This window comes from Gossypium hirsutum, chromosome A11 (assembly GCF_007990345.1).
Source record: "Gossypium hirsutum isolate 1008001.06 chromosome A11, Gossypium_hirsutum_v2.1, whole genome shotgun sequence".
Classification (NCBI taxonomy): domain Eukaryota; kingdom Viridiplantae; phylum Streptophyta; class Magnoliopsida; order Malvales; family Malvaceae; genus Gossypium; species Gossypium hirsutum.
The window spans coordinates 94528222-94541695 of NC_053434.1; the positions used below are offsets into that span (position 1 = coordinate 94528222).

General features: G+C 36.3%; 1 non-coding gene across 1 annotated transcript; it reads left to right on the forward strand.

Moving 5' to 3' along the window:
• Nucleotides 1-13067: 13067 nt before the first annotated feature.
• On the forward strand, nt 13068-13174 carry LOC121210496 (small nucleolar RNA R71). The gene has a single exon (XR_005905614.1). It is a non-coding gene; the product is annotated as a small nucleolar RNA R71 (small nucleolar RNA).
• The last annotated feature ends 300 nt before the right edge of the window (nt 13175-13474 follow it).

The window sequence follows — 13474 nt, forward strand, 5'->3', positions numbered from 1 at the left end:
TTTTGGTCATTTAGGGGTAAAATGAATTAAAATACAAAATTAAAAGCCAATTTTGCTCATCTTCAACCCCATGGCCGAATATAGCAAGGAGAAACCATGGCTAGGGTTTTTCAAGCTTCCAAGCTTCCAAGCTCGATTGTAAGTCCGTTCTAGCCTCGTTTTTAATGATTTTTACGTTTTTGGAGTCCCGGTAGCTCGATTAAGCTTATGCTAGCAATAATTCAACCTAGGGTTCATATTTGGAAAAATACCCATAGGTGAAATTTTTGTATTTTGGTGTTTTATGATAGAATATGAGGTTTTAAATTATGTTAGACAACTTGTGCTACTCGGTTTTAAGCGAAAACTAGCAAAAGGGCTTAATTGGTAAAAATACCTAATAGTCATAAGTACATGTTAGAGTGAGAATTTGATGTTTCCATAGAAGGGAAAAATGATCAGCATGTCATAAAACATAAGAAAATAGACTGAAGTTTAATTTACGAGCTTTGGGGCAAAAGTGTAAATATGCAAAAGTTTAAGGGCAAAATTGTAATTTTTCCAAAATATGATTTTGGGTCAATTTGAATAATGTGAGTCCTAATTAGACTATATTTTAAATGATAGAGCAAGGAAAACTGAAATTCGGGCTAAAATGGAAAAATACCAAGTTGTGGACGAAATGGTAAAAGTAGCCATTTTCGCATACGAGGTAAGTTCATGTGTAAATAATGTAGCATAATTGTTATTTTTAAGTTATTGATGTTAATTATATGATATGCTGATTTTTTTATCGTGAAATATTATGCTTTGTGGTTAATGTTGAGTAATATGCAAATTATGTTTACTACTTGATAAATATGAATTGTTACCGAGTATCGGTTCTGATATTCCATGGAAGACGGCAATGTGAGATCGAGGAAAAAAGCCCGTTTGAACCTTAGGAATAGATTAGGATACAAGTGACATGTCACTAGGATGGTTGAGCATCCGAACTCGTTGAGTTGAGTCCGAGTTCACTTATTGATGTGAATGTCCGAACTCGTTGAGTTGAGTCCGAGTTCGTGAAATGTAACTAGGCATCCGAACTCGTTGAGTTGAGTCCGAGTTCACTTACGGATGCGAACACCCAAGCTCGTTGAGTTGAGTCTGAGTTCACTTAGGGGCGGGTTACATGATTTCTTGATTACATATGAGGCACTTATGTGCAAATTATCCGTGTATCCGAGTTGTATTCCGATGTGTTCAACGGGTGAAATTTCTAGTGAAATGAAAGAACACTTAAGATGCAAGCGACGTTTTGGTAAGTGTTGTGAAATGGACACTTTGGACAGGTATGTTCTTAACCCTCGGGTTGATAATAGATACAACAACGATAAGGTAGTAAGATGATGAATGATGTTTAGAAATATGATATATGTTTTGGTGATACCATGCTAAAGTTGTTTGGTATATTTGTATTGTTATGTTACTTGTTATTTACATATGAACTTACTAAGCATTTATGCTTACTCCCTCCTCTTTATTTACTTAGTTTTGAACAAGCCAGCTCGGGAATCGGGACGGGTCGAAAGTTCGATCACACTATCCAAAGGACTTTCATCTGGGTAAATGGCTTGTAAAACTTAAGTATGGCATGTATAGCAATATATTTATTTTGTGTAAATAATTTTATGATATGGCCATGATTGGTTGAGAAAATGTTTGATATTGATAAGTCATGGTGATGGTTAAATTTAGATCATGTTTGATATCATGGAAGTTTAATAGGTTATCTAGTTCATAACAACTCATGAAAAGATGAAATTTACCTTAAAACAGAATATTGCTGCAGCAATGACATGAATTTGAAAAATCACTAAAATAGTATAAATGGAATTAAATGATGAGCAAGTTATGAAATTGAAGCTTAATGAGTCTATTTTCATATGGATAAAAAAAGGCATATAAATTATATTTTATGAGATATTTGAAACCTTGTGAAACAGGGCCAGAGTGATTTCTCGATCCTCTATTCTGACTTTAAAAATTCATAATAAATTGTAAAAAAATAATTAGAAGTCATTCTTTATATGTACAGATTCCTTTTTTAGTATAGTTTTAATAGAAACAAACCTCATAGTCATTTAAATTCTGTATAGAGAGATATCTGTTCGTAATACACAGATGTCAGAGCAGTCGAACCCTGAAACAGGGGAGACTTTAACTAATAAACTGTACTAATTGGCCCAACCAAAAATTCTAGAAAATAATTATTAAACATATATATGAGTCTAGATTTAGGGGAAATTTTTTCGGATCTTGATTTCGAGTTTCGTAACTCGAGATATGATTTTTCTTGTAACTGTGACGCTAGTAGCTAGAAAGCTGTGAATGTAGAAACAAAAGATTTGAAGTTCTTCATTTGATAAATTATGTTCGGTAACTCCTCAAGCTCGACTCCAGCGATGGTTTCGGGCGTGGGGGCGTTACAGATTTTAGGTGAATAGGAGACTGGGTTAAGTGGGCTTTAAGAAGAACTTCGTAAGTTATGACACAAATAAGGCTTTGGTAAAGTGGCAAGGTGGCGTCACTAAATTCCTAAAAAAAATGGCACATGGGAAGGAATTGAAGGTCCAAGGTTCGAGTCGCAAGGTAGGCATATTGTTTCTTTTTAATTTTAGACATGTGCTGGGCACATGATCACTCAAGAGAATTTCGGCAAGGGCCTTATGGAGGTTGGGCCGATTGCTTTAGTTGATATTAGGGTTAGGTTCTTTTCTTTTTCTGTCTTGGAGGATTAGGGTTAGCCACCTGAAAGTTTTCATTCATCCTTTCTGAGTTCTCACAAAAGCCGAAAACGCAAGTTCCTCTTCTTGATGCCGAATTTTCTCCCTCTCTTTTTCCTCCATTTTCTTTCTTCCCTTATGCTTCTTCTGTTAGCCGAAACCTTCTAAAAATCTTTTTGAAAACTTAGGCCTAAGAGGGGTTTTTTGGAAACGGTTTTTGGGAAGTTCTTTTCAAAGATATTTTACAAGGCATACATGTTTTAAGGTTCAATCTTAAAATAGTTTAAGTTTTTCTAGGTTTCTGAAATTTGATTTCTGAAGAAGTGGCACACTGAATCCCCGGCACCAAGTCTGTAAGTACCTTTTCTAAACTTTACTAAGTATCTATTATATTACTAAGACTCTGCTATGACATTGTAGTTAGAGCTATATTGAGACTATAAGATTGAGACTGTAGCTAGGACACGATACTGCGAAAAACTTTAAAATACTCTTTATGCCTAGGACATCTGTATAAATACTGAAATTTTTAAATCAAGATCTTGGTAGTTATTGTTATGCATGCTGATAATGTAGAGTGTTGATATGGATTTTGAGGGTAAGCGAAATCTACCAACTTCGGGTAGCGGTAACTCGGAGATTTGGGACTGAGGCACTAGCCAAGTTAGTAAGGAATGTGGTAGAAGAAGTATTGGAGACCAAGGTTAAGGAAGTTAGGGAAACGCTTCAAGCAGGGTGCTTGGAGTGTAAGAAGAAGAAGGATTCTAGTTCTTAGAAGACTAAGCCTCGTTCTGTGAAACATGTTAAGACACGATCAAACTTTCCAATTTGCAAGAACTGCAACGGGCGTCATCCAGGTGAATGCCGTAGGAAGACAAGAGCATGCTTTAGATGTGGGTCCAAGGAGCATCGAGCTCGGGATTGCCAAGCTTATTCTATTTAATTGTGTGTTATGAATTGTATGCGTGCTTGATAAATGTTTCTTTACTTTGGTAATTAGATGTTCTGGGTCGTACAAAGAATTATTTTTAATTAGAGTACGTAGCGGAAGCATGGTGGTTTGACTTGAGTAATACGGTTAGTTGGTAGTTTGAAATTTTGAGGACGAAATTTCTTTAAGGGGAGTAGAATTATAACGCCCTAATTTTTGGGATTTTTTGGGTTTTTGTGATTTTTGGTAAATTTTGAAATTTTGGTGTTCTAAATATTGGAATTGTGTTTAAATGTGTTAGTAGGTCTTTAGAAGGCCCAAGCCTAAGTTAAACACGGTAGCATATCAAGGTTGGATTTTAGGTGAATAGGAGACTTGGTTAAGTGGGCTTTAAGAAGAACTTCGTAAGTTATGACACAAATAAGGCTTTGGTAAAGTGGCAAGGTGGCGCCACTAAGTTCCTAAAAAAAATGGCGCATGGGAAGGAATTGAAGGTCCAAGGTTCTAGTCGCAAGGTAGGCATATTGTTACTTTTTAATTTCGGCAAGGGCCTTAGGGAGGTTGGGCCGATTGCTTTAGTTGATATTGGGGTTAGGTTCTTTTCTTTTTCTATCTTGGAGGATTAGGGTTAGCCACATGAAAGTTTTCATTCATCCTTTCTGAGTTCTCACAAAAGCCGAAAACGCAAGTTCCTCTTCTTGAGGCCGAATTTTCTCCCTCTCTTTTTCCTCCATTTTCTTTCCTCCCTTATGCTTCTTCTGTTAGCCGAAACCTTCTGAAAATCTTTTTGAAAATTTAGGCCTAAGAGGGGTATTTTGGAAACGGTTTTTGGGAAGTTCTTTTCAAAGATATTTTACAAGGCATACATGTTTTAAGGTTCAATCTTAAAATAGTTTAAGTTTTTTTAGGTTTCTAAAATTTGATTTCTGAAGAAGTGGCACACTGAATCCCCGGCACCAAGTCTGTAAGTACCTTTTCTGAACTTTACTAAGTACCTGTTATATTACTGAGACTCTACTATGCCATTGTAGTTAGAGCTATATTGAGACTATAAGATTGAGACTGTAGCTAGGACACGATACTGCGAAAAACTTTAAAATACTCTTTATGCCTAGGACATCTGTATAAATATTGAAAATTTTAAATCAAGATCTTGGTAGTTATTGTTATGCATGCTGATAATGTAGAGTGTTGCTATGGATTTTGAGGGTAAGAGAAATCTACCAACTTCGGGTAGCGGTAACTCGGAGATTTGGGACTGAGGCATTGGCTGAGTTAGTAAGGAATGTGGTAGAAGAAGTATTAGAGACCAAGGTTAAGGAAGTTAGGGAAACGCTTCAAGCAGGGTGCTTGGAGTGTAAGAAGAGGAAGGATTTTAAGTGAATAGGAGACTGGGTTAAGTGGGCTTTAAGAAGAACTTAGTAAGTTATGACACAAATAAGGCTTTGGCAAAGTGGCAAGGTGGCGCCACTGAGTTCCTAAAAAAAATGGCGCATGGGAAGGAATTGAAGGTCCAAGGTTCGAGTCGCAAGGTAGGCATATTGTTATTTTTAAATTTTAGACATGTACTGGGCACATGATCACTCAAGAGAATTTCGGCAAGGGCCTTAGGGAGGTTGGGCCGATTGCTTTTGTTGATATTAGTGTTAGGTTCTTTTCTTTTTCTGTCTTAGAGGATTAGGGTTAGCCACTTAAAAGTTTTCATTCATCCTTTCTGAGTTCTCACAAAAGCCGAAAATGCAAGTTCCTCTTCTTGATGCCGAGTTTTCTCCCTCTCTTTTTCCTCCATTTTCTTTCTCCCCTTATGCTTCTTCTCTTAGCTGAAACCTTCTGATCGCCATACTCACCTTCTCTGTCGATCCCATCCTCTACAAAACCTCCATAGCTGATTGCCATAAAAAGCCGAAATCCCGAAAGCTCACTACTTGTGTCGATTTCTCCTAAGCCAAATCCTTTGGTATTTTTGTTCCTTTTGATCAACATTCATCTTCTCTAAACCCTTGGTACCTGTCAGCAGCATTATTCCAAGGTTATAGCCTCAAATCGTCATCTTCTTCATCACTTAAAAAGCCGAAATACCATAAGATTTAGGGTTTATAGTCGAAACTTCAAATCTCCTGGATTCAAGTTCTGCCATCGTTTAGAGGATAGATCTGCATCAGATCTGCATAGAAATCAAAGAGGAATAAGTGGTAAGTGCTCCTTACTTCAGATCTAGTCTTATTTTTTTCAAGTTAGAAAAAGCCGAAGTCCCTAAAATCTAGGGAGGCTATCAATTTGGGCATAGGGCTTTAATGGTCTTTAATCGATGATTTCTTTTGGTGATTAGTGTCTTCTTGAGTGTTGGATCGAAGGCTTGGATCTTTGGAGCAACCAGACTTAGGTCTAGTCATCGGTTTTCGGCAAAAAGGTAAGACTTTAATGGCTTTAGGGGCATGGTTTGAATATGGGTAAGTGAATATTGGGATTGGTTTTTGTGGTTTGCAATCTAAGAATTGTGGTGATCCATTGTAGGACATCGTAAGGGATCTCAGTAGCAGTCGTCGTGAAACAGGTATGTATCAAACACCCTCTCATAGTTCAATTCGACAAAAGCCGAAATGCCGAAATTCTGGCATTTCGTGGACTTGTGAGTGTGCGAGTGCTCACAGGACGTTTAGAAATCACTAGATCTGGAATCACAAAGTGGTAAGTTAGTCGTGTGTGAAATTTCGTGCACTTCGATAATTGGGCCTCGATAGGCTAAAACTGGGCCCATACAGGTAAGGTAATAAAAAAATGGGCAATAAATATGTTCTGTTAGACTATGGAATCTAAACTACTTAAACCGGTAAATTGGTCATAAAACTTGAATGAACTGGGCTTAGGTTGCTAGTGGACACTGTAGGGCCCATTAGGGGTTTTAAGGCCTAGTGGCCAAAATTGTGAAAATGAGACTAATGAATTATTGCGCTGACAAATGGGCTAGTACAGACTGTAACATTCATGAGAACCCTAAAACTGTTAAAATTACTGCAATACCTTTATAGGTAGAAAATTTACAGATTTACCCCTAGGAGCAAAATTACTGATATACCCCTAGGGTTATGGTTGATCTGAATGCATGTTTGACTGTTACTATTTACTGTATGCCATGTTATTATTATCTGATGCATGGGACTGGGATATTGATGGAGGAAGTACTAAAAGTGGCTTGTCCACGTACTGGAGGCTTTGCCTCAACTTACTGATAACTAAGCAGCAATGCTGCAACTGTGGAGTGTAGGGCTGGGTAGGTTGAGTTGTTCCCCACATAGAGTGTAGGGCTGGTACGGGTGGAGTTAGCGGTTGGTTAGAGGCTGGGTTGGGCTTGCATATATGAATATGTCTGTTTTGTTCTGGAATGGGCCTATGGGCCGTACTGATATCTGAAAAGGGGCTAAGGTCCAGTTTATTGTATTCTAAAAGGGCTTCGGCCCAGTACCACTGTTATCTGAATGGGGCTTAGGCCTAATGGGCTTGAGCTGACTTGGGCTTTGGATGGGTTCTCCATACACACTGAGTTTTCCAAACTCACCCCTTTCTCTTCCATCCTTGCAGGTGAGCCCTAGTTGGTGGACTTGGAACTGGGCGGGATTCAGAGTGGCCACGAAGATTAAATTTCTGTTTGTTTTAAATAAGTTTCGCATTTTTTATTTTGATTATTTTTATTCTGGTTTAAGTTGTAATAAGGCCGCTCTTTTTCTTATTTTTATTATTTTGGGTTATTAAATTAGTTAGCTCTAGGGCGCGTTTTATAAAAGTTACTTATTTTCAAAATATCATGATAACCGAGCAAAGCTTCCGCAATGTAAATGTTTTCAAAGGAAATAAATATTTTAAATAGACTTAAACTTAATTTGTTGCTCGTGGGCCAGTAATATGCTTAAAGTGTGGCAGTGGATGTGTGCATGTCTAGGATTGGATCCGTGAAGAGCTTGGTACTTAAGCAGTCCAATAGACTCACCTCCTTTTTTCTGGCTTCCTACCTGGTGAACAACTTCCATTCACTTTAACTTAAAACAAACATTCTTTAAACCCTAAGAAATTTTTTTGGATAAAACATAACTACTTTAGTAACATTTTCATGTGACACACTGATTTCGGCCGTAACGTCTGGGCCGGGTTTGGGGTGTTACAAAAATAATAGAATTAATTACCTACCAGTTGATCTAACATCTGATCCATAAAAGGCAACAGAAAATGGTCCTTTCGAGTGGCTTTATTCAACTTTCTGTAATCAACATAAATTCTCCAACCAGTAACAGTTCTCATTGGAATCAACTCGTTACGCTCATTTTCAACAATCATGATTCCACCTTTCTTCGACACATACTGCACCAGACTTACCCACAAATTGTCTGAAATAGGATAGATGATTCCTGCATCTAACCATTTGATCACTTCCTTTCTCACAACTTCTTTCATAATAGGATTGAGCTTCCTTTGCCCATCAATTCGAGCTTTTTCACCTTCTTCTAAAATAATTTTATACATGCAAAAAAAGGGCTTATACCTCGACTATCAGCTATGGTCTAACCAATTGCTTTCTTAAATTTCTTTAGAACAACAATTAGTTGGTCCTCTTGATTTTTTGTCAGTTCTGCTGAAATAATCATAGCCAAAAGAGAATAGTCACCTAAATAAACATATTTCAAATTGGAAGAAAGTACCTTTAGTTTGAGTTTAGGTGGTTCTTCAATTGACAACATGGGTTGCACAAATTCTCTGACTTCTAACTTCAATGGTTCAAACCGTATGGATTGAATAAAATTTCTTGGATTAGCTTCCATTAAAGCCATTGTTTCTTCACCTTCTTCATGCTCCAAAAGGTCATATCTAAGGCTTTCTCCAATGGATCTTCTTCAAAATTACTTCTCATAGAAACCAAGGTTTCTATCTCTTCCATAACTGAACACTCTTCTGTTGGATCGAGAAATTTTATCACTTTAAGAATTTTAAAGGTTACCTAATCGTCTTGAACTTGCATGGTGAGTTCACCTTTCTACACATCAATTAATGTTCTTCCCGTGGCGAAGAAAGGTTTCCCAAGGATGATCGTCACTTCCTTATCTACTTCAAAATCTAAGACAATAAAATCAGTAGGAAAAATAATTTATTGACTCTCACCAAAACATCCTCGATCTTTCCCTTGGGATATGCTAAAGATCTATCCACTAGCTGAAATGTCACAGTTGTAGGTCTTACTTAACCTATCCCTTGCATCTTGAAAATAGACTTAGGTATCAAGTTGATACTCACTCCTAAATCACACAAAGCTTTACCACAGTAAGATTCACCAATGTTACAGGGTATAGTAAAGCTTTCTGGGTCTTTCAATTTTGGTGGCAGTTTGTTCTATAGGGACGCACTGCACTTTTTTATCAAGGCAACAGTCTCATATTCACTCAGTCGTTTCTTCTTAGAAAGTATATCCTTCATAAACTTCACATAATTTGGTATTTGTTCTAAAGCCTCCACCAATGGAATATTGATGTGTAACTACTTCAAAACATCCAAAAACTTCTTGAATTGCACCTCCTATTTCTGCTTGTGTTGCTGCAATCTTCGTAGCAACTTGTTTTTAGGTTAAATCAGAATAGTGGTTTTGGGACCACAAATCTGAAGTTAAAATATTTATTTTATTATTTTATTAAATTTTATAGAATAATAGAATTGTTATGTGAAATTTTTGTAAAGAAATTTTACTGTTTAAACGCTTAATTCGGTAAAAAGGACTAAATCGCGTAATACATAAAAGTTGAGTTCTATTATTTAAAGGTATTATATAGCTATGGTTTATTAATATGAGAGTCCTTAATATGTAATTAGTCCATTTATAATGTAAGTGGACAATCTTGGACATGTTATAGGTGGGTTTTTAATGTTTTATTAAAGGTTAATATAGTAAATTAGTAAATAAGGTTAATTTTAATTAAACAAATTGTATCATCTTCTTCCATTATCTCTTCATCATCTAAATTAGAGAAAGAAAATAGCCATTAGAGAGTTCAAGGTTTGACCAAGCTATTTGTGCTCATCTAGGTACGGTTTTGACTCAATTTTTAATGATTTTTATGTTTTTGAGATTGTTGCTTCGTAATCTAGCTAGCCCATACCTTAATTTTTGAATTTGTTCATGATTTTGTAAAGTGTCATTGTTGAATACATGAGTTCTTTGATGTTTAATGATAGATTATGGAAGTTTGATGATAGTTTTACATGTTTTGTAAAGTGATTTTTGACAAAAATGTCAAATAGGGATTGAATTGAGAAAATGTAAAATTATGTGGTTAAAAGTGTGAAATAATGAAATGTATGGGCTACTAGTGGTATATAATAAATTTGACTATCATGGGTTGTGGCATAATTGTGCAATTTTGCATTTTTATGTGTTAAGGACTAAGTTGAAAAGTAGTCAAAAGTCTAGGGGTAAAATTGTAAATTAGCCAAAATGAATGTTTTAGGATAAATTGAATTGAATGAAAGCTTGAATGAGTTAATTTGATATAATCTAGATCAAGATAAGTAAATAATGGAACTAGATCGGGGAAAATGATAAGTAGACGAATAGCCGATAGTTTTATCTAAGGTTACGAGGTAAGTTTGTATAATTAGAATCAAAATTTTATATACTTGTAATTCTTGAAATAAATGTGTATATTGGAAATATTTGAAGTATAAATGCAATATTGATATAATGTATTTGTTACTAAGCCCCGTTCAAACTGTATAGATTCATCGGATACGAGTGACATGTTATTGGGATTACCATTTTGGTCGAGCTCCTGCATTTGTTGTGGACTCACCACAGCTCGTATGGGCTACCGATGTATCAGCTTGTAAAAGCTTACCGTTTTAGCTCAATAGAGCTTATTGTTCATCAGCACTGGAGGAGCTTACTGATCATGGCTCGAAAGAGTATATATGATAATGAATTGACAGATTACTGACATTGTTCACTCGAGTATCCTTTAAATTTCTAATAGATTCAACGAGCATAAATACTATTTATACGGATAAGTTACTATTTATAAATGTTACTAATGTTATATATGATATATGAAATTTGGAATGATGCAAAGTATTGTATTAATGGATGAATTCATGTATCCTTACATTAACTAACATGTAATGAATACTTGTGATTAGGTGATTGCTAATTGAATTGGTTGCACTTTAAGTATTGCTTTAAATTATGTATAAATGGTAAGTTTAATTCTGAATTATACGGGCTTATTAAGCTATATAACTTACTCTGTTTCTTTTCTATGTTTTATAGAGGCTCGTTATCTCGCTCATTCTAACAAGTCGAAGTTGCACATCACACTATCCAATTTCCGATTGGTACTTTTGACCTTGCAAAAATTTGTAAATAAGGCATGTATAGGCTAGTTTAAAAGATGTTAGTTATGTTACTTGATATTATGACTTTGGCATATTTTAGTATATGAGTTAAGCCATGTGATTTGGCTTATTTTGGTATCATATTTGGTTGTGTATAAGTGTTAAATTATGGTATGTTTTGGCAAGGTAATGATGGAATGAAATTATGCTAGTGAAGTCTTGATATGTAGATGTTAAATGAATGAATTATGCATGTTGTTAAATATGTATTTGGATAGGTAATTGGTAAGCTTTGATATGGCTTATAATGTGTATTGAAATGGTTACTTTGGCTGCCTATTGAGCTGTAAAAATGTGGTCTATTATACTTGTGAATTCTTGTGCTTTTAGGATGGCAAAATGGCTTTACAAATGGCCTATTTTTGTCCACAAGGGTAGGGACACGGGCGTGTGTGACACACGGTCATGTTGCATAGTCGTGTGTCTCCTGGGGTACCCTTCAAAATTAAGTCAATATACCCTACAGGTTTGGCACGGCCTAGACACACGGGCATGTCTACTGGCCATGTGTGGCGCACGGGCTGGCAAATGGGCATGTGGCCGGCCGTGTGACCCAAGTCAGTAACCTCTTTAGTTTTCTCACGACCATGGCACACGGGCATGTCCTCAACCGTGTGACACAAGTCAGTTGTATACCCTGTTTTCACACAGTCTAAGACATTGGCATGTCTATTAGTCGTGTGAGGCACACGGCCTGTTCACACAGGCGCGTGTTACTTGAAATGTGGAAATTTTTCTAAGTTTCTAAAATTTTTATATGTTACCAATTTAGTCCTGAATGCATGATTAAAGCTTTGTATGCTCGATTTAAGTACATATTGAATGTGAATGAATGATATTGACTAAAATAAGATGTTATTAAATATATGATTGTTCTGAATGGGGTTAGAAGTCCGGTAATGCCAACCTATTCTGGCGACGTTACGGGTTAGGGGTGTTACAATCTTTGCGGATATATAGGTGATAGAACTTTTGGTTGAATCAGATAACTCTTCTAAGTAGGTAAACCTGCATCCAAAGAAGATGCTAAAGTATTTGAATTCACTAAGTTAGGATTTACATTGTCAGTTTTTATAGATTTTGACTCTTTTGGTGTAGGAATTTCAACTGCTGGTTGATTCTTCTCAACGGGCTTATCTTCGACATCAATCAATCGGGGTTCCATAATTTTACCATTTCACAATGACATTGCCTTGATATGTTCTTTACCGAAATTTCTTGGATTCTCAGTATTTCTCGGCAAGGTTCCTTGCAGTCTATTACGAAGCTCCGTAGATAACTGGCCCATTTGGTTTTCTAAATTTTTCAGTGTTGCTGTTTAGCTTTGGATCAAAGCGTCATTCTTTGCCATGTACGCTTTCAACAAGTTCTGCAAACTATTTGATACCTTAGCTTGAAGTGGTTTTGGAGCTTGCTGATTAAACCCTTGAGATTGGTTGGGTCTATACTGCATTAAGTTACTATTTGGTCCATTTCCTTGGTTGCTCCAAGAAAATTTAGGATGATTACCCATGAAGGATTGTAGAAGTTGGATTGGGGTCCTTGTCCACTTTTATTTTGATGTTGGTTCCACATGATACACTAACTTGAGATTTGATGGGAAATTCTTAAAAGAATGACCTTGCCCACAGTATACACAGGAAACTACTTCAAACAGACTTGGTGGTTGAGCTACAAAATTATTAGCACTATTAGCGGTAAACTATTTTAACATAGAGGAAATAGAAGATACCTGAGCTGATAACAAAGTGAGGGCATCAACTTTATGAACTCCAGCTACACGTCTTCCTCAAGTTGTTCAATTTTTTGGCCATTGATAGTTATTACTTGCGACCCTCTCAATGATCTCATAAGCCTCATTATAGGACTTAGACGAAATTGCACCATTCACAAAAGCATCTACCATCAATCTTGTATGTGCATTGAGACCATTATAGAATGTCTCCAACTAGATACAATGAGGAATCCCATGATGAGGACACTTACGAAGTAACTCCTTGAATCGCTCTCAAGCCTCATACAAAGGCTTGTCATCCAATTGTTGGAAAGTTGTGATCTCGTTCCTCAACTTAGCGTTTTTGCAAAGTAGGAAATACTTAACCAAAAATCTCTCTGCTAATTCTTGCCATGTAGATATGGAACTTGGTGGCAATGAATTGAGCCATGCTCATGCTCGATCTCGCAACGAGTATGGAAACAACTTCAACCTTAGTTCATCTTCAGTCACATTAGCAATCTTGAATGAATCACTCACCTCCATAAACAATTGAAGGTGGAGATGTGGATCTTCTGTAGGCATACCACTGAATTGGCCCATTGTTTGGAGCATTTGAAACATCACTGGTTTCAATTCAAATTGGGTTGCCTCAAT